Here is a 26,445-nt window from a genome sequence, read left to right on the forward strand (position 1 = left end):
CTCTTGTGAGAGATGCCCTCCCTGTACCTGGAGGAAAAGAGCGTTCTTATCTCCAAAGAGAAGGGGCACAGAGAGGAATCTGAAGGAACGCTCCTTGCTGTTTCCCCCAGTTTACTATACTTAGCTCACCCTTGTCCTATCACAGCTCTCCACTCTTCCTCAAACCGAGCATAAAAACCTTCAGGTTTAACCATTTCTTCAGATCTTCATTGCCTTGCGAAGGCTCCCGTGTCATGTAAAATTTATACTAAATAAATTGCTTGCTTTTCTCCTGTTAATCTGTCTGTGTCAGTTTAATTTTCAGACCCAGCCCAGGACCGTAAGAAGGTCAGGGAAAACTTTTTCCTCTCCTACAGTTGTCAGAAGCCAGTTTATCCTGCAGCTAGAGAATCTTAGGCTCAGGGACGCTCACTCTCATGCTTCCTCCAAGGCTCCAAAGTTGTCAGGGCAGTTGTCAGGGAAGCAGCCCCACCCACAGCTGGAAGCCGGGAGCATTACCCAAGCCTTGGGGGGCGTCTCTTGGCCTAGAGTAGGTGCCCCTGGGGCTGCCAGGACTACCTCCATAGCCTCCCAGCTCCCAGCAGCCAGAGATCTTCTGCCCCTGGTGGATCTCCCTGTGCCTCTGATTCCCATATGCAGCCCTGAGAGAAGAATCTGCTCTTTGCTCAGGTACCGTGGTCCAGGCTGCCCTGGGAACCCTGACCAGAGAGGTCAAATGACGTCTTAGCTCTGCAAGAAGGACAGAAGTTACAGAGTTGTGATGCTTAAAGAATCTTTTCTGAAGTATTTTTTCTTAAATTTGTTGATCGGCTGTGATAGAGAAAAGATAGAATTATCTTTTTACACTCTCTATGGAAAAATTTATTACAAAATTAGAGTCAGAATGAAGCTAACAAATGTAAGAAAAAAATGGTATTGTAAAGGTTTCTTGAATAGTTAATTAGTAATAATATCACATTGTTTTTCTGGATTTTATTTATGGTATTTAAGAATTTATAATTTATTGCAGTTTTTTTATCATTCAAAATTCATATTCAACTTTGTACCTAATTTCATATTTATGATTTTATATTCTTTTTCTTAAAGAGGACCCTCCCCAAATTACAGAAGCTTCCCACAAAAGCTTAGATATGTGAAAGTATAAATAGTGCATGTTTTAAAACTTTATATAAATGTAGACTATATTCATCACTCTGCAAGTTTTTTCCCTAAAATGTTTCCAATATTTATCCATGTTGATACATGTAGCACTATTTAATTAATTTTTTATGAATACAACACAGTATCTATTCTCCTTTTCGTTGATATTTAGGTTGTTCTTGAGTTTTCACTGTTACAAATGATGCTGTGATGGATGTTCTTGTGCATGTCTCCTGAGGTACAAGTACAAGGGTACATACCTCCTGACAAAGGAATTACTGGGTCACACAAGATGCATATCTTCTTCTATTCAGAATATTGCCAAATTGCTCTCCAAAAATAAATTACAAATCTGCGCTCACACCAGAAGACTATGAGCCTTCCTATTTTCTATATCCTCACCAACCCTTAGAATTTTCAAATTTAAAATATTTTTTCCAGTCAGAAACATAATGGTGTATCACTCTCCTTGCTTGTCTCTGGCTAATAATAAAGAAAAGTACGTTCTCCTATGTTAATGGGCATTAGAATTTCTTTTTTGGAAACTGCCTATTTGTGTCCTTTATCCATTTTTTACTGAGTTGGCTTTCTTTTGTTAGTTTTTAAGAATTATTTCTGTATTGTGAATGTTAATCTTTTGCAGGTTAGATGCATTGCAAATATATTCTCCTAGTCTGCGTCTTGTCTTCTATATTTATTTAGTACCTTTTGTTGAACAAGTGATTTTAATTTTAACATCGTTTTATCAATGTCTTCTCTTGATGGCTTGTACTTCTTGTGCCTTGTTTAAGAAATCTTCCCTTTTCAAGCTCAAAAAGATATTAAACTTTATATCTTTTGAAAGTTTTAATATTTTGTTTTTCACATATAGGTACACACTCCATCTCAGATTTTTTTTTTTTAAAGATTGGCACCTGAGCTAACATCTGTTACCAATCTTTTTCCTTCTTCTTCTTCTCCTCAAAGCCCCTCAGTACACATTTGCATATTCCACCTGTAGCTCCCTCTGGTTGTGTGATGTGGGACGCTGCCTCAGCATGGCCTGATGAGCGGTGCCATGTCCACGCCCAGGATCCAAACTGGCAAAACCCCAGGCCACTGAAACTGAGCGTGTGAACTTAACCACTCGACCATGGGGCCAGCCCCAAAGATTTGCTTTTTTTTTTTAAGATTTTATTTTTCCTTTTTCTCCCAAATTCCCCTGGTACATAGTTGTGTATTTTTAGTTGTGCATCCTTCTAGTTGTAGCATGTGGGATGCCACCTCAGCAGGGCTTGATGAGCACTGCCATGTCCGCGCCCAGGCTTTGAACTGGTGAAACCCTGGGCCACACAAGCAGAGCGCGTGGACTTAACCACTCGACCACCGGGCTGGCCCCCAAAGATTTACTTTTATATATGACATGAGAGAGGAAAAGTTTTCTTTTTTTCTATGTAGATAACCAATTTGTCCCATTCCATTTGTTGACTAGTGTGTCTTTTCTGTACTGATTTGTAACATAGATTGTATTTGTTTTCTATTACTCCTGTGACAAAGTGCCACTAATTTAGTGGCTTAAAACAACACAAATTTATTATCTTACAGTTCTTGAAGTCAAAAGTCCAAATGGGTCCTGCTGTGCTAAAATCAAGGTTTTGGCCAGGCTACATTCCTTCTAGAGGTCCTAGGGGAGAATTCGTTTCCTTGCTTTTTCCAGCTTCTGGATGCCTTCTGCATTCCTTGGCTTGTGGCCCATTACTTCATCTTCAAAACCAGCAATGCCAGGCCAATCCTTCCCATAATGCCATCTATGTGGCACTGACTCCTCTTCTGCCTCCTGCTTCCACCTTTAAAAACTCTTGTGATTACATTGGGCCCACCCAGATAATCCAGGATAATCTCCTATTCTAAAGTCAGGTCAGCTGATTAGCAATCTTAATTCCCCTTTACCAGGTAACCTAACATATTTCCCAAATTCTGAGGACTAGAATGTGGACATCTTGGGTGGAAGAGGAGCATTATTCTGCCTACCACGTAGATCAGGGTTCCACGTTTGTTTCTGCACTGTCTATTCTGTTCCATTGATTTATTTGTCTATCCCTGTGCCAATACCACACTGTCTTAGTTACAACAGCTTTATAATAAGTTTTGATATCTGGGAGACAAGCACCATCCCCCTCCACACATCTGGCATTGTTCTTCAGATTTTTCTTGAATATTTTTGCCCTTATGATCTTCCACATGAATTTCAGGATTAGCTCATCAAGTTCCGTAGGAAGTGAGTTGAGATTTTACCCTGAATATGTAGTTTAAATTGGAAAGAATTTCAATCATTATAAGTAGAGAATAATGATTTTATTCAATGTATTCAATTTGTCTTTTATGTCATTCAGTAAAGTTTTAAAAATATTTTCCCATAAAAACCTTTCATAGCTTTTCTTAAATTTATTTATTAATTTTTGTTAAAATTATTTATCTATTGCTGCCTAATCACCCCAAAACTTAGTGGATATATCAAATATTTATTATTTCACAGTTTCTGAGAGCCAGGAATTCAGAAGCACACTTAGCTTAGCTTAGTGTGATTCTGGCTCAAGATCTTTCATGAGATTTAAGTCAACGTGCCAACCAGGGCCACAGTCATCTGAAGGCTTGACTGGGGCTGGAGGATCTGCCTTTAAGGTGGCTGTTTGAAAGAAGCCTTGGTTCCTTACTGGCTTTTGGCAAGAGGCTTCAGTTCCTCACCACATGGGCCTTTCTTTAGGGCTGCTTAGTATCCTTATGACTTGGTGACTGGCTTCTACCCACAAGGGATCCAAGAGAGAAAGGTTCAGGCAACAGTACCTTATATGATCCAACCTAGGAAGTCACATACTGTTGTTTCTGTGGTATCCTATTGATTACACAGCCATACCAGGAAGGCAGGGAGTCGGGGGCACCATTGGAGGCCATCTTGGAGGCGGGCTACCACACTTATATTTTCTGTTGCTATTGTAAATGAGACTTTTTTGCATTATATTTTTGAGTTGGTCATTATTAGGATATGGAAACACTTGATTTTTGTATGTTGATTTTAAACATCGACTTGTTAAACTTGTTAGTTTCAATAGTTTGTAGCTTGTCTCAGGTTTCCTATATAGCCTATCATATTGTTAGAAATAAGAAAAATTTATCTCTTCATTTCCAATTATACTCTTTTTTCTTGCCTTATCACATTGTCTAGAAGCGTCAATGTAATATTGACTATAAGCAGAATTAATGAGCATGACTATCTAATTCCTGACCTTAATGAGAATGCCTCTAAAGTTTCACCAACTGTGATTTTTGCTGTAAATTTTTAATAAATTAATTTTATGAAATTAAGTACATTATCTTGTATTTCTAGTTTGATAATATTTAAGAGTGTTATGTTTTGTCAAAAGCTATTTCTTTATCTATTCAGATGAACCACAGAACTAAAGTTCTATTTTAGAATCTATAGTCTACTTTAACTTTCTAGTTAGTGTGGTGTATTGGTATTATACATTAATAGACTTTTTAAATGTTGAACCATCCTTGAAATTCTTGAATTCTACTGATCATAATGTATTTTTATACACTACTAAATTTTACTTGCTAGTACTTTATAACATTAGCTATAGTTTTGTTTAGTATAGTTTTGTAATTTTTTAGTTTCTCCTCAGAGCTTAGCACAATTCTGTGAAATCAGTGACTTAAGAAAATGTTTTTCAGAGGTTTTCATGCAGAACCTTGGCTGACAGAGCTCTTGGGTGCTCTCTCACTGTGGTGGTTTGATCTGCCAGAGCCCATGTGCCATCAGCTCACCATTAGTCATAATACTCCAGACAACTTGCCTATGCAGGAAAAGCTAAGTCAAGCCTGAATGCTATGTCCCTGGGGGAAAAAAATGTAAGTTTGAACTATATAGGGACACAAGATTTAGTACTCAGAGATTGAGTTCTTTTTGCTAATTCTCATAAACAGCAGCTAAACATCTGCAACAGTAGCAATGACCATAGGTAGAAATTTAAACCCGTATGATATTACTCAATATTAGGAGAACCAGAAACTGGTAAGGCTTGGCTTGGAATGTTTTTCATAGTGTTGCTATTGTTAGGTTTTAATTTTTGGTGCTTAAATATGTACACACATACACTCTGGCACTTGTCTAATTTTTTCCCCTCTCCTATTATAGGAGCCCCTGTAGGAAGGGATCATTCTATTCAATTAAATAAACTAATAAACAGGAAGCAACTATTCTAGCGAGGCATGAGGTATTAGGCTATGGGGACATAGTTGTAAACAAGACAGAGATAGTCCCTGCCTCGTGAAATTTGTGGAAGGGAAGAAAGACATTTAAAAATGATAAACATGAAAGGGATTATTTGAAAGGAGAAGTTCAGGAGGCTATGGAGTATATAGAAAAGGGACATAGCCTAGTCCAAGCGATCAGAGAAGACTTTCCTAGGAAAATTATAACTAAGCTTAGACTTAGAGGATGAATAGAAATTAGTCATGTACAATATAGCAGGAAGTGTGTTCCAGGCAGAGGGAATGATGCAAAAGCTGGGAGAAAAAGAAAGCAGAGAACATACAAGAATCTGGAAGGACTGGAAGAAGTCTGGTCTACCTGGTGCATAATGTACCATAAGTTTGGAGAGAGAGGCAAGGGACAGGTCTTGTAATCAGGCTAAAGATTTGGAATCTTTTCTGTCACACCTTAATAGGGCTCCTTGCTCACTGGTAGATATTAATTAATGTTTGTTAAAGGATTTAATACAAAAGTTGGTCAGATTTTCTTCTCTCTATACATCTCCTCAGTAAACAGAACACCCAAAACATTGCTTCTCAAATAGCTATAGCCAGTGCTGGCTCCCAAATCCCCACACAGGCAGATGTCAGGAACTGCAACCTAGTTGGAGAGTTGCTAGAAAGACTAGACTTGAAGCTGTGTTTGCATAGCCTGCTGTTTCTACTGAGATTGTGTGTTTACTGAGGTGGTTGTGGAAGGGGTGCTGGTGCACTTTATGGGAAGGGGCCCCAAAGCCATGTCAAACTATCATTCGGCTCTGTAATTGGCTGCAGCCTCCTTTGCAAATTTGGATCTTGCTCAATCATCAGAATTTTAATTAAGCAACTTAACCTCTATCTGATTTATTACCAAAGCTAATATTTACTTTACATACAATAATAACATCATGCTTTTGATGATGATGGTATATGTTAATGAACTATCTTTTCAGGCAAGAATCATTTGTGGCAATTTTAACAAAGCTATAAAAAAATATGTAGTGGAAAGAAGCTGAAAAGTGTGTGTCATTATTAACAAGTAAAATCAACCCAAAAAAACTGAGGATCATCTTAATCTAATGTAAGATATACTCGAAGGTTGGATGGGCCAACAGTTATAAGGCAGCCTATTGATTTATAAATTACCTTCTATCCACTTTTCAGGAAGAAAAAAAATCTTTGCCAGGGCAAAGGCTGTTTCATGAACACAACTTTGTGGAGAAGTTCTAGGACTGTAATCAGATTCAAATTGGTAATGACTAAAGTTGTACTACCACTAGGTCTGGAAAATTCCCAATAAGCCAAGGGACAGGAGTTTCTGGAGTTTGATGTCACTCAGAGAAGTAGTTTGGGAAGGGTTACGATTGGAGATATGAAGTCTAGTGTCCAACTACTGCTTCCTTTCTTAGACTCCAGAAAAAAAGCAGAATAATATAGGCTTTGGGGCAAATGTGTGTGGGATGGAGTCAAGCCATGGGGGAAGAGCATTGTTTTCAAGGGAAGACGACCTTGCTGCCCTTCTCTCCAATTCTGGGCTCATTGCTGGAGTCCCTGTATTTAATCACACATCCTTGGTTAGACCTGCTCTAAACGACTCCTGAGACGGCTGCTCAGAAAGGGCAGCTGCAATTCACAGGCACCCAGTGAGAACTCTCCAGTTTCCCTCAGTCTCTTGCTTTTCCTCACAATTCCCCTTCCCTCATTTTGCCCACCTTTTCTTCCTCTACTTCTTTCCTCCTCTCTCATCTTGCTCTTTGAAAAATAAAAAACCCAGCAAGAGTTGTGACATCTAGGTCCCCCAGAAGAGTGACATAACTGCTGAGCAAAAGGCATTCAATATTTAAACATTTTGTTAAGAAAAACAATTGTCATTGTGGCTTTTCTCTCTTGGGGCCTAGAGGAAAGAAACAATAGGACTTTCTCTTTTACTTTCCCACAGAATGCCCTCCTGAGCTTACTCTCTGGAGGTCTACAGACTCTTTTCAGCAACAGCTTGCTTCAAAGGGTATGAAAGTCTCAGCTTGGCTAGGAGATATAACCCCCTCTCCATAGCTGCCAAACTAGGATTGGGTCCTTTCTCACTGAGCCTTCTCCCACAGGCCCTAGGAACACTGTGTCATTTCTAAGTTTGCCTTCATTGTTCCCTTGGCCACATCCAGGGTCTCCTTGAGAAACGGGAATGACAGGTCAAGGCTGGAGGCATCATTTTTCTGAATTTTCATTTTACTTAGGGCCACTAGTCTCGATTCACATCTAAACCCAGGTCCTTGCTCTGAGGGATCCATTTCTGTAAGAATTGCATTTCTTTGCGGAAAAATCAAGACGGGTACTAGGCTTATCTACCCATAGTAAATAACATCAACAATAACAAATATTTTGTGAGCATTTTACTCTGTGCCTGCACCTGGGTTAAATGTTTCTCACACAATATCTTAAATAAGACAACATCTTTATAAGTAGGTACCATTATTCTTCCCTGATGAGGAAAGAGGTTTAGTATCTTGCCCAAGGTCTCAGAGCTGGCAAGCAGTACCGCCTGACCTCAAAATCAGGTCACATGGTGAGGGGAAAAAAGTTTTTCTATCTGAAAATGTTATTTTTCATATACAGCAGTAACCTTTTAAAAAGAAAAAAGTTAAACTTCAGAAAGCAAGCTAATTTACAAAACATCTTTTTTTTGTTTTCAATATATCCTGGCAAAGAGCTATTTTCATCTTCTCCTGTGCCTATCTTGCTTTCTTTTCCTCTGTCTGTAGTTATGTTCACACAATGACAAACAACTGGAACAAAACAAAAGTGTGGTAACACCCAGATTTCAGATGACTTATGTACATACTACCAGGCATCTGGCTAATTAAATGAATCTGAATTTTTTATTTGATTTTAAACTTTTCATCCAGGATTATCGTCCCCCTGTGGGGCTCTATTTTTGTGGTTTATCACCCTCCAACAAACAGCGAATATTATAAAATTGAAGTGGATGAGGTGTGAATATCTCTACCAAAGCTATAGATAAAGCTTTTTTTCCTGTTTTTTTCCTATGTTTTTTTCAAAGAAAAACAGAATCTGTACACCCGTCACCATTTTCATCAAGTATTTATTTACCAATTAATTGGCACCGTGAACTGGTTGATTTAATGATCTCCCCTATGATTTATGCATAACTTTTATTAATTGAGCCTGTGGAGAGGAAGGGTGGATATAAATTAATGTGGAAAATGTATCACTTGTCATTCCTTTAAGGAAATACAGTTCTCTTCGACTATCTTTGCCGTTTTTCCCCTCTAAGTGTTTCTTGAATTTTAGGTAGAGGGTTACGTAAGTGCCAGGGAATATTCGTAGGGATTGGCTGTTGGCTTGGACCTTTCACACTCGTTAACACGGTTAACAAGACCTTTTATTGATCTGTAACTTGATTCTTAATACTTACAGTATTTCAAAGGGAGAAGGCAATAAGCTTAAGTTAAAAGGCAATTTGGAATTTCCAACATTGCCATCAGCCAAACAAGCTGCTGATGAGTTATTTTTAGGCTGTCTGCCTTTGATTCTGACCCTTAGGAAAAAAACTGAAATAAGTTTTCAGTAAACACTAGGTAGTTACCCTAGAAATCTGGGACACTTGCAACAAGTCAGCATAACCGAGAACCTTCCCACCTTTCTCAGCTCCTGAGTCCCAGGTCCGTGCAACTGCCTGTTATTCTTCTAGTACACTGCTTCTCACCCTTGGCTGCACATTGGAATTGCCAGGAGAGCTTTAAAAAATATGGGCCTGCCTGGGTCTCATCTCCAGAGATTCTGATTTAATTGTTCTGGGGTGTGGCCTGGCCGTCAAGATTATTTTAAAGTTCCCCAGATGGCACTAATGTGTAGCCGAGTTTGAAAACCACAGCTCTAGGGACATGCACAAAGAGGAAACCTGATAAATAAGTCTTACACATAAATTCCAGCATGTCCTCAGGTTGCAAATGTTTCTACTAGCCTGAATAATGCATCCCAGGTGAATAATGTATACTCCTAGTGATTCTTTGTGTCCTGCGCCAAGAAGAGTTTCAGGAGTCACTGGGCATGTCTTTCTTTATGGAGGACCCAAAAAATATCTGTTTTTATACCTAGCTCACCTCTGAAAGCTCAGAACAGAAAGCAGCAGCATGACTGAGCAGTGTGCTCACCTTTACCACCTGCCCGCATTTTAGTGCCTTGAGCTTTTGCAGAGCCACCCCCACTTTTGCATACTCTTTCATGGTTTTCCAGGAGTGGGCTCGGGGTCATATTGGGCACGGACACACTCTCAGGCTCGCCCTTTTGTGATACTTTTGAGATGACCAACCAGTGTTAGGGATACCATTTGCAGGCAGTGGAAAAATCTCTACCTGTGGTCTCATCAGCAACAGGCTCTGAACAAGCAACTGAGTAAGGAAATAGTTAGAGTCACATCTCTTGGAGTTGGAAATCACTTCAAGAAAGCGCACGAGGTTTGCTCAAGGAGAGAAATTGTTATTCCTCCCTTAGGAAAGTGGCGCCTTTGATGCAGTGAATTTACTAAGCGGTGAAATGAAAAGTAGGCACGAGAATACAAGTCTTCTAGTAAAACCCAAGAGTAGATCTCTGTGTTGCTTTGTGTTTGGTCTTTGGCTTTGTGGTATGTAGCCATTTGTTTTCCTTACCTTTACCTTGTGACCTAAAGTTCACAGGCCCAGTCGATTTTTAGTTCCTCTGCACTAGACTCAACAGAAATACGAGGCTGAGAGCAGTAATTCTCACAGCAGGCTGAGCCTTACAAAGTGATTTATGTGTTTTTACTTGGAGACTATATTTTAATGCCGAGATTTTTCTGATTATCTTTTTGTGTGCACCCGCTCACCACATGGGCTCTTAATTTAGAAAATATTCAGCAATTACATGTGGAGTTGATACTTTACATAAAAGTAAAAATGGTGCTTGTTATGTATGTTACTGAAAAATTCGATGTCTTTTATTTTTCTGGCAGCAGAGATACGTGACCCAAGAAATTGCTCATTATTTTTCCTTTTCTGTGAGATGAAAAGTCCTTAATTTAAAAGCAAATCTGCCCCTGAATAAAGGTCACATGGTGGAAGTTTGGGTTTCAGGGGTCCTGAGGACTGCCAGGCACCAGAGATTCTGCTGTGTGCTCATAAAATTTAATTATTGATGGCTCTGAATCAAGTCTAAATTTGATTTAAACTAAATCAAAAATTTTGTGAAATTAATTTGATGTCAAAATCAGATACTTTGGCAGCTTCATGGAAAGTAATTCTTCCAGGAACTGCTACTTTGACAGTTGATTATCCAAATATTTAACAGTTTGTATAAACAACACTTAAGTAAAAACTTTGAAACTCAATTTGGATTTTTTTTTTAAATGAATGGGTATATTGGTTTTCTGTCTCACCAAGTCTGCCCACTGCCAACAAAGTGAGAATTTCAGCATGTTTGCCAAAGGAGCACTTGGTGATAGAGAAAAGTAACGTCAACTGACTGTAACAGAAAGGGCTTAGCTTTTCACACCTGCCTTTGCAGCGGGGCATGTTGTGGGTTTTTTTAATTGTTCTGTTGAATTCATACTAACACAGGTAGAGAAAGAAAATAACTACTCCAAAACACAAAACCATAGAGGATTTATGTCTGAATTGGCTTGGTCAAAATATTCTTTGAACTTGTCACTTTCTGTAGTTAATTCTCTTTATCACAACCACTGTCCAAATTATGGTGAACTCAGAGGTACCACATACTCATATGTATACATACGTATATACACATATATGTGTATATATTATTTCCTTTATAGATATAAATATATATTTCCTTTACATATGTATATGTATGTTTATATATGTTTATATATAAACATATATATATAAACATATATATTTTATATATAAAGAAAATTGGAAGTTAGTTTCCAGGACAAAAGTGTTGGTAGAGTTACTTTATCTGAAAACAACCAAAAGGCACAGGAGAGTGAATTTTTGCTTGAATAAAAGGACAAAAATTCAAAAATTGAGGGATTTTCCTCAAAAGTTCTATCCTAACTGTCTCCTTTAAGAGTTGACACTCTAAGCTGTTTGGAAACAAGTGGAAATACTCTTTCATATTTGGGGTTTACATCTAATGAAATTCCTGATTATGGCTCCCTCCCCACATTAACATATTTCATTTTTAATCCACCTGTAATGAGGGAGCCAGGCACAAAGCAGACCGGGAGCCAACCAAATGCTCCCCTCCTCACACCAGCTAAGCCTGCTTTCTTCAGACTTTTTTTCAAACATTTCCCTTTCTGTTACCAGACGGAGTGTGCCATATATAATTTTTTTTTGCCTCAAAACTCTCTGAATCTACAAATCCAATTACCTGAAAGATCTTTCTTCATCTGTACGTTTTCCTCCTTGAAGGACAGGGCATGCAACTGAACGAAGAAAATCTAGCTGAATTTGGAGAAAAACGATGTGGTCTGCTGGTCTCTTTTAAACCCAAGAAGGGAGGGTGGGAGGACCTGTTACACTTTGATACCAAATTTAGAATTTTCTGGAATGTGGGCTGTGGTATTCCAAATCGCTTCTCTCCCTCAGGACCTCTAGGATGCTGCTGGAAAAGACATTGGCTAAACTGCTCTCTTCACACTCGCAGTCCCTCAGACTTTTGACTCTGCAACAGGATCTTTGAGTCACCTAACTTGAGAGAATGTGTCCCAATACTCAGAGGCCACAGGCTCCTGCTACAGTAGGCTGGTAGAAGAAAAAGGTCATAATGCCACATTTGCTCTCAACATTTAAAAGTGAACATCATCAAACTGGGCCTTTGGATACTTTATTACTTCTCCCTCCCTATTTGGAACTTTATTTTTTTCCAGTAGCCTCAGGCATGATAATTTTTTCTTTCCTTCGCGAAGTCTATTGACATAATTATTAATTGAGGTTTTTGATTGCTCTCCTTTGAGCATTAGCAGATTCCTGTGGATTTAAGAGCTTGCACAGTGTCAATATGTGCCTCCAATGTTAGACCTTCACAAGCACTAATCTCATTCCCAGGAGGCCTAAAACTCTTGGGTCTCTGTGTTAAAGGTACATAGGGCCTCTATTATTTCTCATGATCATGCTAAATGAGTTCAAACCACTTTCTCTGAGATCAAAAATAAAAAAATCAAAGAGCTATTGGGATTGTAAACCACATCTTTTCACATTTCAGTGGACAAAAGAGATTTTCTATGAAAACGTGAGGTTAATAACAACAGAGTTCAGTGATAACAAAGGATGGCTAACAGTCATCAGTTGGCAGGTCCAGCATGGGAAGAGAGAGTGAAACAGAGTAGGACAAAAGACACGTTTTTTTCTTTTTTGGAAAATTCCCCCAGAGATTTTCAGCAAAGCCTGGAATGATAGAACTTTAGAATTAAGAAGGATCTTAGAGGTCATCTAGTCCAACACCTTTGGTTCACAGGTAAGTATCACAGTTCCTGGCTAGCTTTCTTAATGTCTCTCCCTCCAGCCTTCTGCTAAAAGAATAATGTATATACCAAATGCACAAATATCATGTATTAAACTCATTTAAAATGTATTAAGCTTGATAGTAGAAATCTGGAACCAACTATAGGTGCTTTACTTCCCAGCAGAAGTTCCTTACATCTACCATTCTGCAGTTAACGTGCAGTCATTTCTCAACTCACAATAGTATATTCCATTTATAAATACCTACTCTGCACCAGGCACGCCCACATACATTGTCCTATTCAATCCTCACAATATCCCTATTGAAGTAGATTTTTTATTCCCATTTATACATGTGGATAATGAGGCATGAAGAGGCTAAATCATGTGTCTGAAATTCCATAGCTAGTGCTGAGATTGCAGCCAGATCTATCTGAATGAAAGCCCTTATCATAACCACACTACCTCTTATGTGTGTTGTAAAGCCACTCCTATATGTGAAATCTCTCTTATATGTGAAACCACACTGCCTCTTAAGTGGATTGTAAAATCACTCTTATATCTCATTTCTATTGATAGAGGTGCTTTTTCAGGATGTTTTGGGTGGGGTAGAAATATCCCTACTAAGCTTTATTTGGGGGTCAGGCTGATGGTGCAAGGCCAGCTTGGCAACAAGAATGAAGCTGCCCTTCAAAAGAAAGGATTCAAGTGATAGTCCCCAAAGATTCCTTTTAAGCCCATTTTCTGTGCCCTGGGTGAAGAAGAAAGGGAAGTAGAGATCTGCAGAATTTTTTTTTTTTTAAAGATTTTATTTTTTTCCTTTTTCTCCCCAAAGCCCCCCGGTACATAGTTGTATATTCTTCGTTGTGGGTCCTTCTAGTTGTGGCATGTGGGACGCTGCCTCAGCGTGGTTTGATGAGCAGTGCCATGTCCGCGCCCAGGATTCGAACCAACGAAACACTGGGTCGCTGGCAGCGGAGCGCGCGGACTAAACCACTCGGCCACGGGGCCAGCCCCAGAGATCTGCAGAATTTAAAGGAAGAAGAAACATCAGAAGTCTCTCCAAACCCTTCAGTAAGCCTGTGAGAAAACTGAGGCTCACAGAAATTAAGAGACTTGCCACCATTTTTAGGTTAAGACAAGGTGAGTGAATGGATTGGCAGGGGAAGGGAAGGCAATTCCTATTTATTGAGCACTGGCTCTGTGCCAGGTGCTTCTTAAAAAAAATTTATTGAGATATAATTGGCATATAACATTATAGTATTAGTTTCAGATGTACAACATAATGATTCAATACATGTATATATTGTGAAATGATCGTCACAATAAGTCTAATTAACATCCATCACCACACATAGTTACAAACTTTTTTTCTTGTGATGCGAACTTTTAAGGTCTCTCTTAGCAACTTTCAAATATACAATACAGTATTGTTAACTATAGTCACCATGCCGTACATTACATCCCCAGGGCTTATTTATTTTATACCAGGTGCTTTTTTGATATCATTTCCTTTCATCTGTCTCCTTCACTGAGGGCAGCGATCCTGTCTGTCCTGTTTAGTGATATACCCTTGGTGCCCAATGTACAGCCATGGTAGATATATCAATAAATATTACCAACTGTGAATTCATTAATGAATGAATCCCTCACCAACTTAAGGAGAGTCTTACCATCTCCGTTGTACAAATGAGACAACTGAGGTTCAGTGACCCAACATAGCTCACCCACATTCACAGAGTTTCCCCAAGTCCACTGACTCCAGAACCCGCAGCCCCTTGCACACATCAGCATAGAAGAGATACATCTCCAAGCAGATAAACAGACCTGAATATCAATTTTCACTGTCTGTCTCCCACCTCTTAGCAAAAGCTGGAGAACAGAGACCGGAGTGAGGGAACTGTTAAAAGAGAACTGCACATCTTAAAATAAACAAGCTCCATACACTTGAACATGATGCAGCCTTGGCTTTCCACTGTTTTGTTTCCAGCTGTCTCTGATGTGCACCCTGGTAGTCATTAGTCAGGAGCATCTGTAAGATTTTCCTATGTCATGAGATGTCTGGCTGTTTTTCATAGAGAATACATTATTTCATGGAGCTCAGTGACTTTGCACATTGTGATATTCATAATGACACTGTAACCAACAACTGTTAGTGTTGTCAGCCCAGCATTCCTTCTCCTCCGCTTCTTCTGATCATGTCACCTTCCTTCCTTTGGCAAATTGTCCTCCAGCACCCACACTTCATGTGGTTCTGATGAGGCTCTCAGGTGATTTCTGTAACTCCTGGTCAAATCTTTGGGTACATGACCCAGGCCTAGTCTATCAGAATCACTTATCCCCCTGGCCACTGTGACTGGTCTGGGGTAGGACCTGGACCAGTGCCTCAGGTTAGGCCTATCTGAGATTTTATATATGGCTACCTCCCACCCCCAAATCACATCCTCCTGCCCTGCCACTTCTGCCACCACCACCACTGCCAAGTAGAGAAAGGCTGCATGAAGTGAAATAGAGTGTGGTCCATGCAGAGGGAGGAGCAGGGTTTAGAGATGGAGGGAAGGAAGACTGTAGGCAGACAAGGGACCATAGGAAAGAGAAAATCCAGGTTATATGATTTAAGCCCCTGGAACACCTGAAGGCAGCTCTTCCTCCCAGACTATTTTGTCAAGTAAACCAATGTTTCCTGTTAGGTAAACAAATTTGAAATGGTTTCTATCACTTGAGCTACCACACATCTAACACATTATCTAATAGCAAATGGGAATTTTACCTCAGGTGTTGGGGGAGTAAACAGCAAAATGGCTAACTTTGTGCTAGGAAATCATGGCCCTGAGAATGGCAGGTCCTGAGCAGCTCCCTGATACCCACCCAGGGACAGGGTATTGAGGTAACCTATGCCTCAAGCTAAGACCAGCCTCTCGGTGCCAGCCCCAGTCCCACCCATGTTTCAGTCTCTGCCTCCTCCTTGCAGCCTTTCACACTTGCTTTTCTCTGTTGCTCATGGCTGCTCTGTGTGTATGCACTCTCTCCCAGCACACACACACTTCATTGCTGAACTGGAGTTACACACCTTCATCTGTCACTTTTCTATCTATTGTACTGAAGGCAGCCCAGTACTGGGCACAGAAGGGGACTATTAAACCCTGATTGGCTGCACTTGACTCAGCTGAGTGGAGTAGTGTGGAGAGGACCTAAGGACAGGGTTGTGCCCCAGGCTCCAGGGTACCTGTGCAAGAGAGTGATACAGACTCTGAAACCTAACATTCACAGCTGGCTCCAGCATGCACTAGCCATGGGATCTTGGGCAAGTCACTTCTCTCCCAGAACCTAAGTTTCATCTGTAAAACAGGAACAATAACCACCATCTGACAGAGTTGTGGAGAGAAGAAAAGATAATATATGCCAATCAGGCAGTCCAGCCCCTAGCATGCCGGAGGTGTTCAAAAAATGGTGGTAGTTCTTGCACTACTGCCTTAACTAAAGATGGCCAGATGGTTGATGGGAATCTCATGGCCACTAGGGAGATGAGTTGTCTAGTACAGCTTGAACAGGCAAGCCTAAATTTATTTATGAGGAGGTAGAAGCCATTATTAACCTTATATCTCTGCCACCCCCTAATTTTGCCCCCTTCTCCTTATTTACTATTACACTCTGAGTGCTTTAAGGGTATTCTGGGGTCTCCCAGCTCCAAAGAACATCACATCTGGGCCTTCCTAGGCCTCCCTTCTCACCCCTTCCCCAACCAATCCTTGCTGCTCTCTCAGCTGATCTAATGAATGAATGAGACTTCTGTGGTCGCTATTGCTAATGAATCCACTTTCTCCAAATATGTTTGCATCTTAGTGGGGACCTTGTGTAGTAAAAAATGCCCAAATCCAGGTGTTTCCAACATTTTTGCCACTTATAACACCTTCTATTATTCTCTCTTGTGGATAATATATTTTGAAATTTGTATCTTTTCCTTAGGGTATAATTTATTTAGTAAAATTAACTTTCCCACTTTATTAATTATAGGAGTGGTTGCCATTAGGACTTAACCCACCCGCATGAAACAGTGAATGGCACTACAGTGAATGAGTTTGTTTCAGGCCAAAAGGAAAGAAATTTGAAGTTCTAATTAGCATGTTTATGGTTCTCACTGGATTTGTTGGAACACTGAAAATAATCCAAGAAGCCCCATCACAACCATTCTGAGGAGCATGCCTACCTTAACCTCCACCCCCTAAAAAAGCTGGCCCTGGAGAGGGCTGGCCCTTGAGCCCCTCACATTTCACCTCCTAGGTGGTCCCTCTGTTGACTATTACAGCCCCTGGGGCTCCCCTGTGCCTTCTCCTCATCTGAGCTTGCTTTTACCTAAGTTCACCTGGGCCCCAGAGTGTAAATCACGCAGAACACTGTGTCTAGCTGTTCCGCCTACCTAAGCATTCCCTCACATTCCTAACTGGACTTGATTTAGCCATGAAATTCCTTAATTCTGACTATATCTTTTCTCCCACTTTTAAGATTCATAGGGGGAGGAACGACTCATTTTAAGTAAGCGTCTCACCCTCTGTTTTTTTCCCTCCTCTGCCCCTCAACCACCACTACCCCGTGCACCTCACTGCCCTCCCAGGTAGAGAAGACCTTTTAAGGGGATAAGAAATGATGCATTTTGTAGAAGGCAACCTCCAAGCAGAAGGAAGCCTAAAAAGCTGTCGTTCTTAGCCAGCATTTTTCAGCCACAAGCCTGTGAAATAAGCTTAGATTCCTTCAGAAAGGAGTCTCTTGTGCTTGCCACCCCTGGCTCATGAGGTGCTGCGTCCTACCTTTGCCTCTTCTGTGACCTCACAGAGTTGGTTTTCTGTCCACAGATTTTCCTGCTTAGGAGGAAAACATGGCTGGAAATTATAAAATGGTCTCCATTTTAGGAGAGTGGTACCAGAATTTTTGGCTGTCTAGCATTGACCTTGTCTTCTCACAGCACCTCCATCTTCCCTGGAGAATCTCCTCACCATCTAGGTGGGACGTAGGGGCCACCCATCTCTCTTCCACTATAGAGCATCCATGGAGCAGCCCTTAAAAGAGGCCCTGCCAGACTGGTGCCCCTCAGACTCTTGAGCCACCCAGGACACAGGGACGTGAAATCATGAGCGCAGCAGTGGCCAGGCCTTTTTCCGCTCGCTGGTCCTCCAGAGTGCCCTGGATCTTGCCTGTTTTCCAGGCTGTGTTCTCTACCTCCCCATCAAATGAAGTCCCTGACTTCATTCCGGTGAATTCCCTTTTCGTTTAAGATTATCTCAGTTGGTTTCTGATGGCTACAACCAAGAGGCCTAGCTGATTCTGGTACCAACCTCGTGGTGAATGAATCTTGTGAGGAGATATAATAGTCTCTATAGTGGTGGTTCTGCTGCCGACATTTCTGGCTCTGTGGCTCTGCTGTTTGTTGCTCATGTAACTAAAAAGTTTTGCATTCTAATACAATGAATTGGAATAAGATGGCTAGAGAAAGATTAGTACAATATTGGAGTAGGGAACAAACAATTCTAAAAAGGTCTAGTTGTGCAACTTATTGCTCAACATAGCATCTAAACATCATAATCATAGCATTTGGGGACAGCTAAAATGATTGATTTTGCTGAAAATATTTGTTGTTTAATTACAGGATCATATGGTCTTTTGGCAACCAACAGATGCCAAAACAGACTTTAAGCTTCATCTTGAGAAACTTGTGATTTGCTTAGCGTGCTTTTAATTTAAAGCATATGGCTTCAAATTCAACTGCAGTGTCCAAAATGAAGACATTAGTAATGAATCACTCTATTGGAGAAAACGCAGTGCTCCCAGACCAGGTCTTTTGGTCTGTGTACTCAAATGGTTCTGTTTAGAGGCATAAACACAAAGCAGCTCTCCCTGTTTTAGCTGGGTGTTCCTGGGATGCATGTGACATCAAAGCGCCTCACAAATGAATTCCCTTGCAACGTACAGTGCTTGGCACCAGGGCCCACCTCCATCTGAATAAACAGAGAGCAGTTTGGTCACTGGAAAGTACAAGGCACAGAAAGACCGTTTATTTTTGGCACCTCTTCCCTTTTTTAGCCTCAGCCTCCTAGCCTAGCCTGATGCTTTACGGCACTGCGGGAATCCAGCCATCCTATGTGGAAATTCAAAACTGCCGCCCTTCTACCAAGAACCATGTTTGTCGCTGAGGACCTGGGTCCTCTGAGACCACAAGTCTCCATGCTGGTGAGGAGTGGCCAGTGAAAAAGTAGAACATAGTGGTAAGAACATGGGCTTTGGAGTCAAATTTGAGTCACATGGTCATTTTCTAGTCATGTGAGCTTGAGCAAAGCGTTTCAGTTTCCTGAGTTTCAGTTTCCAAATCTGTAAAATGGAGATAATAGTACTAATCTTACAGGGTTGTTATGAGAATTAAATGAAATCACCCATGTCAGAGCTAAGCTAAGAATCTGGTACCTAGTAAGCCGTAATAATATAATTAGCTATTATTGTAATTATTATTAAAGGCAGGACTTATTTCATCTCTGCCTCTTGGCCTCTAGTCATGTCATGCTTTTGCTTAAATTCAATACACATTTAATAAAGTGCCTACTGCAGGCTGGGTCCTATGTTTTAGATGCTTTTACATTCTTCTCAGTGTATTGTGTTGCCTGAAAAATAGATTTAGCATTTCTCTACTATTTTCCTCAGTGTTTCCACCCATCCTGTCTTCCTTTCACTCTATGAGACCTTCTCCCCTACCACCATGTCACGTTCTTAGTCATCCTCTGTCTCCTTACTACCCAGTAGAAAGGACTGTATCAAGCTAAGCCATATAATTCTGTTAGTACTGGGAGTACCCATTTGGCCATACTCCAGGTAGTTATGGCTGCTTTTACATCAAAGGAGAGGCATTTCAGAGGATGTGTCCACCCAACCAGCTTTATTTTCCGAAGAGAGCTCTGAGTAGGAAATCTCTTCTTCTCAAAGATTTGTAATAGCATTTTATACATTAGGCATAGTGATCTCTTGTTAATAGATGTTACAAATATTTTTCCACTTTATTGTTTGCCGTTTAATTTTGTTTGGGTTTTTTTTTTTTTTTTTTTTTTTGCTGTTTTTGTTTGCTTTTTTATTGTTAAAAGGTTTTGGAGGAGGTTTTTCTCATTTTAATGTAGTCAACTCAATATTTTCTTTCAGAATATCTGCCTTTGGTCTCACACCTAGAGAAGTCTTTCCTACCCCCAGTTATATATTCACCCATTTCTTTTATTATTTTAAAAACTATTTTTAATATTTAGATTTAATATAAACATCCTTAAGATGTTCATCCTTAGACTTTCTAGAATTTACCTAGCACAAATGATTAACTTTATGAATCAGACATCATTGTCAATTCTTTTCCTTCTTGGAGGTCTTGGCTTGCTACCTTATAACGGTGATGGCTCATGGAGGCACCAATCAAAGAATGCAAGGACAGCCTATTCAGAGCAACAGAAAACTCTGAAGACAATCACTCCCTTGTTTATATATAGTTTAATGATGTGTTGTGACACTTCAATGGTTTAGCCTTTTAATTGGGTTTTCTGCTGCATTTATAACAAAAGTTTGAATACAGAGTGAATCACTGTGAATTAATGGCATTTGTCTTACTTCTCAAGGGTGCTGGGGCAGAGAAAAAGGGTTACGATTCACTCTTAGGGGCTGGCCCTGTGGCCGAGTGGTTAAGTTTGCACACTCCGCTTCCATGGCCCAGGGTTTCGCCTGTTCGGATCCTGGGTGCAGACATGGCACCGCTCATCAGGCCATGCTGAGGCAGCATCCCACATGCCACAACTAGAAGGACCCACAACTACAATATATAGCTATGTACTGGGGGACTTTGGGGAGAAGAAGAAGATTGGCAACAGACGTTAGCTCAGGTGCCAATCTTAAGAAAAAGAAAAAAAAAAGATTCACTCTTAGGTCCTTTTCACTTTTTGTTTCTGCTGCTGTCACTCTAGCCAAGGCTTTTGTCACCTCAGCTTGGACTACTGCAATGCCTTTTTGATTCTCCCTTTTGTCCCTCCTCTAATGCCTTCTCCATGCCACTACCAATTATTATGTGTCATTCTCCTGATTAGAAGCCTCAATGCTCCCCAGGGCTCACAGGATAAAAGACAAAATCTTTAAGATTGACTTCCAAACCTTCACTGCCAAACTTTATTTTATGTGTTTCCAAACAAACCTCTAACCCCCTTCCCCTGGGGCACAGCTCCCTAGTTCGCAGCGATCCTCGGGGAAAGCCTGTGAGCACTTGGCTTCCACAACAGAGTGATTAGGTCCATGAACAACCTCCCCCAAATGAAAGCCGTGTTACTGTTTGACATTGAAAATGCTAACGGTCCGTGTAATATAAAGTGTCAAAGAAAGCAACTTTAGAAAACTGCCATTTTGAAAATTCTGTAGCATATTATTCAAGAAAAAACAAATCATGTACTTGCTATATAAACCTTTGACAGCCCTTACAATATTTCTTTATTCTAAAGGATTGTTTTTCTTAGTTTCTTAAAACTTTCACATTCATTCTCTCCTTAGTATTCCTACTGCTTACGCTTATTATTCCTAAAGACTGGGGTCGCTGATATCCCCAGACGTTGTAGAGGAAAGAGTCACAAAAACACTAGCCATCTTTCTTATCACAAACTATGAAAATAGCAGTTATTCCCAATCTAATTTTCTTTGGGATTTGGGATAACAATTGTGTAATATTGGGTAAAGGTTTTGTGTAGTCTTGGGCAACGGTTTTGTGTAGTCACTTAAGAGCATTTCTTATTTTGTGGTTTTCAAATGCTAAGAAGAACCTACATGTTCATCAATAGAAATTGTTAAAGGGTGGCACAGCCATAAAAATGTAATACTATGAAGCTGAAAAAAGTGTGTTATATCCATACGTATTCCTATGGAACAGCCTCCATGTTATATTGAAATGTGAAAAAAGCAAGGCACAGAATATGGAAATATGCTCACATTTGAGGTTGGTTTGGGGTTTTGGGTTTTGGGTTTGCATTAAGGACATGAGCTGTAGCCTTAGAGTTGTAGCTACATAGACTATTTCACACAGTACAGGAATGCCAATAGTTTCCTCTGGAGCAAGGACTAGGGTCTGGGGAGGACTTATTATTCATTCTATTATCTTTTGTGGTATTTATCTTTTTTTAATATGCCTAAAGTGTGTGAATTTTTCAATTAAAAATATTAAACATTGTTTTGACTATAATTTGTAATGAAATTTTACTCTCATTTAATAACCCTTAAGCTAAAAGGGAAGTGAACTGTACCAAGAGATACAGAAACTGACTAGGTCAGCATTTTTACAGTTAGAGGGAAAAAATAAAAACCTCTTAAAACAGAAGAACATTCTTCAATCACTGCATGTTTTTCAGAACTTGAGACAAAATATGATAAAGCAAGGATAGAAAAGCTATATTAACTAAAGTAACCCAAACAGACTTCTTCCAGAAATATAGCAAAAGAAAGTGGAGGAGGAGACGATACTTGAGGAACATGGTATTTCAGAAAGAGGCCACATAATACAGATGTACAAGATTATAACTGGTTAGCCTATGTTTTTGCTAATGGTAGAAAACAGTCTGGTAGCTTCCAGGTAAACCCAATCACTTCCGGAATTTTTCATAGTGTCTCTTTAATAAAGACTGTTAATTCTGGGCTCTCCTCCCTCAGCCTTCTTCTCTTTTCCTCTTAGCCAAGTTTTAAAACATTTTTGACTATACCTGTTGCCTGTATTTCCTCCCCTGAAGAACCCCTGGGACTCATCACTGTCCTGAAACACACTTGTCAGGGTCTCCAGACACCGCCGGGCTGTCAGGTCCAGAGGAGCTTCTCTGTCCTTTTCTTATTCCACCTCTCAGGGCCTTCGTAAACCATTCCCTTTTCTCAGCGTCTGTGAAGACTCACCCTCTTGGCTTTTCTCCAGCCTCATGGCTGGTCTTTGTTTCCTACTAAGACCTCTAAATGCTAGAGTTACTCAGGCATTTGAGAACCTTTTTTTTCTCCCTCTATATTTATTCCACAAACTTGAAGTTCTATTAATGTGTTGATGACTCTCTAGTTCGTATGTCCAGCCCAGATTGTTTTGTAGGGAAGGAAGACATTTCCTCTACCCACTGTGGGTTCTTCTGGCTGGAGAACGAATTAAATTCACGTGAAACAGAATAACAGGAGAAAATTAAACAAAGCTTTATAACATGTATACATGGGAGAGGCTCAGGCAAGCTAAGCAACTCGCCAAAATGGCTGAAGCCACCACCTTAAATATCATATTCAGCTAAAGACAAAGGAGGATGTTGGGGGTGGGGGGAGTGAGTTACAGGAGGTTACCAGACAAGCACAGTAAACAGGAATAAGATTATTATGCAGATTTAAGTCCTTGCCTTCTGCATTGATAAGAGTTTCTAGAGATAAGGTCATCCCCCTACTTCCTGGTACAGAGAGGGAGACACCTTTACAGATGGAGATTTCCCTTACAAATGTAAATGTATTTTAACAAAGGGTAAGTAAATTCTACTTCTCAGTTGCTTTCCTGTCTGCATTTTATTAAAAGTAACCAGCCCCAAACTATCCTCATGCCAAAGAGACATATCTTGGGGTGGCCAATTCCAGGCCCCCACAGTTTCTATGGATTCCAGACGTGCTTCCCACTTGACATCTCCACTCAGATGTTTCACAGGCATCCCATGCTTAACATGTCCAAAGCTGAACTCTTGATTTCCTCACAGCCTCGGAAACCTTAATCTTCCCTTAGTGTTCCCTATTTCAATAATTGACATACCACCCGCCCAAGGACCCAAGCCAGAAGTCTAGAAGTCATTCTTGGTCGTTCCCTTTCCCTCACCTTCCACATCCAATCCATCAGCAAGTTCTGTTTTTTACTTCCTACACATATCTTGATTTTTGTCCACCTCTCTTCCTCTTCACCACCACAACCTGGTCCAGACAACCATCACCTCTGACCTGCAGTCACCTCCTCACTGGTCTTCCATTCTTGTACCTCCACGGAGGGACTCCCACCAGAGATAATGATCTTTGTTAAAGAAATAAACTGTCTGATGTCTTTTTTTCTTCCCATTCTCCTTTAGTAGCTGCCCACTGACTTAAAATAAAATTCAAATCCCTTCCATGGCCATCAAAGCCCTGCATCACCTGTCCACAGCCTTTTCTCCAACTTTCTCTCTCCTTATGATCCCTTTTCTCACTATGGTCCAGCCCATTGGTCAGGTCTGATCTGCCTGGAGGACATGAATATGTTATTTGCATATACTGTTCCCTCAGCCTGGAATGGTCCCCCAGCCCTACTTTTACCTCTCTTTACATGGCTGGCTCTTGTCCTTCTATAGGCCTCAACTTAACTGTCACCTCTTCAGAGGGGCCATCTGCCACCACCCTATCCTTTAGTATCCTTTCCTATGTAGTTCTGACTTAAAATAACTCATCTGTTTCTTTGTTTGCACTTATGACAATTTGTAATAATTTACCTGTTTAATTAAACTCCATCAGTAGAATTAATGAAATCTCCATGAAGGTAGGGATTGTGTCTGTCCTGTTCACCAGAGCGTCCCTAGGAATGACACAAGAAAGACCCTCCATTGATTATTGATATTGCTGTGGATTTAGAAAGGTGTATTTTGTTGCAGCCATTTTTCTAACTCTGCTATGATGTTCTTTACAAAATGGAAATAAAAGTAATAATTATGCTCTTCTCCTAATAAGAAATTACACTTTGGAAGGACAAGCATCCATGAGTAGAAATTTATATTCCAATTTTTCTCAATTAAAGTAAGTTGAATTATATGAGATTGCTGTTATTAGATCGTTTCTTACTACCAATGGCAATTTCATAAGGTACAAACTAATACTTAAATAAAGTGTACGTATTTAGTTTAAGCTATTGTGTCAGGCTAGATTCGATTATGCTGCAGAAACAAACAACCCCCACATCTTAGTGACTTACTGAGCTTACTTCTCACTCATGCCACACCACTGTGGGTCGGCTATGGCTCTGCTCTATGTCGTCTTCATTTCAAGACCCAGGCTGATGTAGCAGTTTTCGTCTAGATCATTGCTGGTAGTTGTGGCAGAGATTTGGTCAACCACATTCTACCTTCTACCTAGAAATACACACATCCTTTCATGTATTTCACTGGCCAAAGGAAGTCACATGACCACCCCTGATTTCAACTAGATGGGGATGTGAATCTTTCTGCTGGGAGAGGCACTTTAGGGTTAGCAATAGGAACATTTGATATAAAAGTAATACAGTCTACTACAGTAATCCCTAGCAGCTACTGCTTTCACCTGATAGTAGGTACCTAAATTTCAGGTAGCTGTGACAGTAGTAAAGAGGACTAGGTCTACTCCATTTAGCCTATATATAAAAGCAATATTATATAGTAAAAATATGTACATTAGTGTTCTGACTTGTATTTAGCATTTTATAAGTAATAATGTAGGTTTGTTGTATTTAATGAGAAGCTCTAGGTGAAGGCACAAAACCTGCTGAAATCAGGAATTCTAAAGAGTGACAGAAATCTGTCTACTTGGCTGACTTGAAAGATTTTTTTTGTGAAGAGGAAATAATGTTATTAGGGATCACTGACTTTTTTTCTTTTCTTTTCTTTTGGTGAGGAAGATTGGCCCTGAGCTAACATCTGTTGCCAATCTTCCTCTTTTTTCTTGAGAAAGATTGTCGCTGAGCTAACGTCTGTACCAGTCTTCCTCTATTTTGTATGTGGGATACCACCACAGCATGGCTTGATGAGCAGTGTATAGGTCTGCACCCAGGATCCAAACCTGTGAGCTGTGGGCCACCAAAGTGGACCACACAAACTTAACCACTACACCACTGGGCCCCTCCCCCTGGGACCACTGACTTTTGATGTACTTTTTAAAACTTGTATACCTTTGAAACAACCTATAGATAAAACCCATGGATGTTTAAGAAGTTGCCTGAAATTTGGGGACAGGTGTATTTCTGGAGTCTTTCTATTCTACTGAGTTACTCTCATGATATAAATAGTTATAGGCATTAGGTTGGTGCAGGAACATACAGCTTCTGGGCTAATTTCATTTCTTGCTTGATGTGCACTTTCTCTTTCTACAAGATATAGATATTTATAGTGTGTAAATTCCACAGACTTCTCAGTACAGTTCTTGGGCTACAAAATAGCTGATAATCAATCAATAGACATTAAAGAATGGCACTTTGTAGGCGTTGCTTTGACTTCCCGGTGGGATTATACAAGATTGAAGGATCCAAAACTCACTGAGCGAAGTTTCCATAAATGAGAGACAGCATTTCCCACCCCCTGACCTTTCCTTCTCCAGAGCCAGTACTTTAGGTTCTCACCACTGTCTAAAATATCCTTTACATAGAAGCTCTTGGAAAGACATTGCCCGGTAGGAAAAAAACACGTAACTTTTCTTATGGCCTCAATGTGCTCTGACTGGCTCATTCAAGCCTGAAGTGTATTTTTTTTCAGCACTCCCAGTCTCTCCCTCATGAAATTAACCATTGATCTGAAAGTCAGAGATGCAACTGCAGAGAAAACTGGAAGCATTC

General features: G+C 40.2%; 1 protein-coding gene across 15 annotated transcripts in view; it reads left to right on the plus strand.

Annotated features, from left to right (window-relative positions):
- The window catches only part of MYO3B (myosin IIIB), a 409,714-nt gene that overhangs the window by 360,196 nt on the left and 23,073 nt on the right, over positions 1-26,445 (plus strand). For 2 of the 15 annotated variants that reach the window (XR_011428259.1, XR_011428260.1), the window contains exon 32: positions 18,927-19,108. The exons of the other annotated variants lie outside the window; for them this stretch is intronic. The gene's annotated coding sequence lies outside the window, so the exon portion shown is untranslated. The remainder of the gene's footprint in view (positions 1-18,926; positions 19,109-26,445) is intronic. 15 annotated transcript variants of the gene reach the window in all.

Source organism: Equus caballus, chromosome 18, assembly GCF_041296265.1.
Source record: "Equus caballus isolate H_3958 breed thoroughbred chromosome 18, TB-T2T, whole genome shotgun sequence".
Classification (NCBI taxonomy): Eukaryota; Metazoa; Chordata; class Mammalia; order Perissodactyla; family Equidae; genus Equus; species Equus caballus.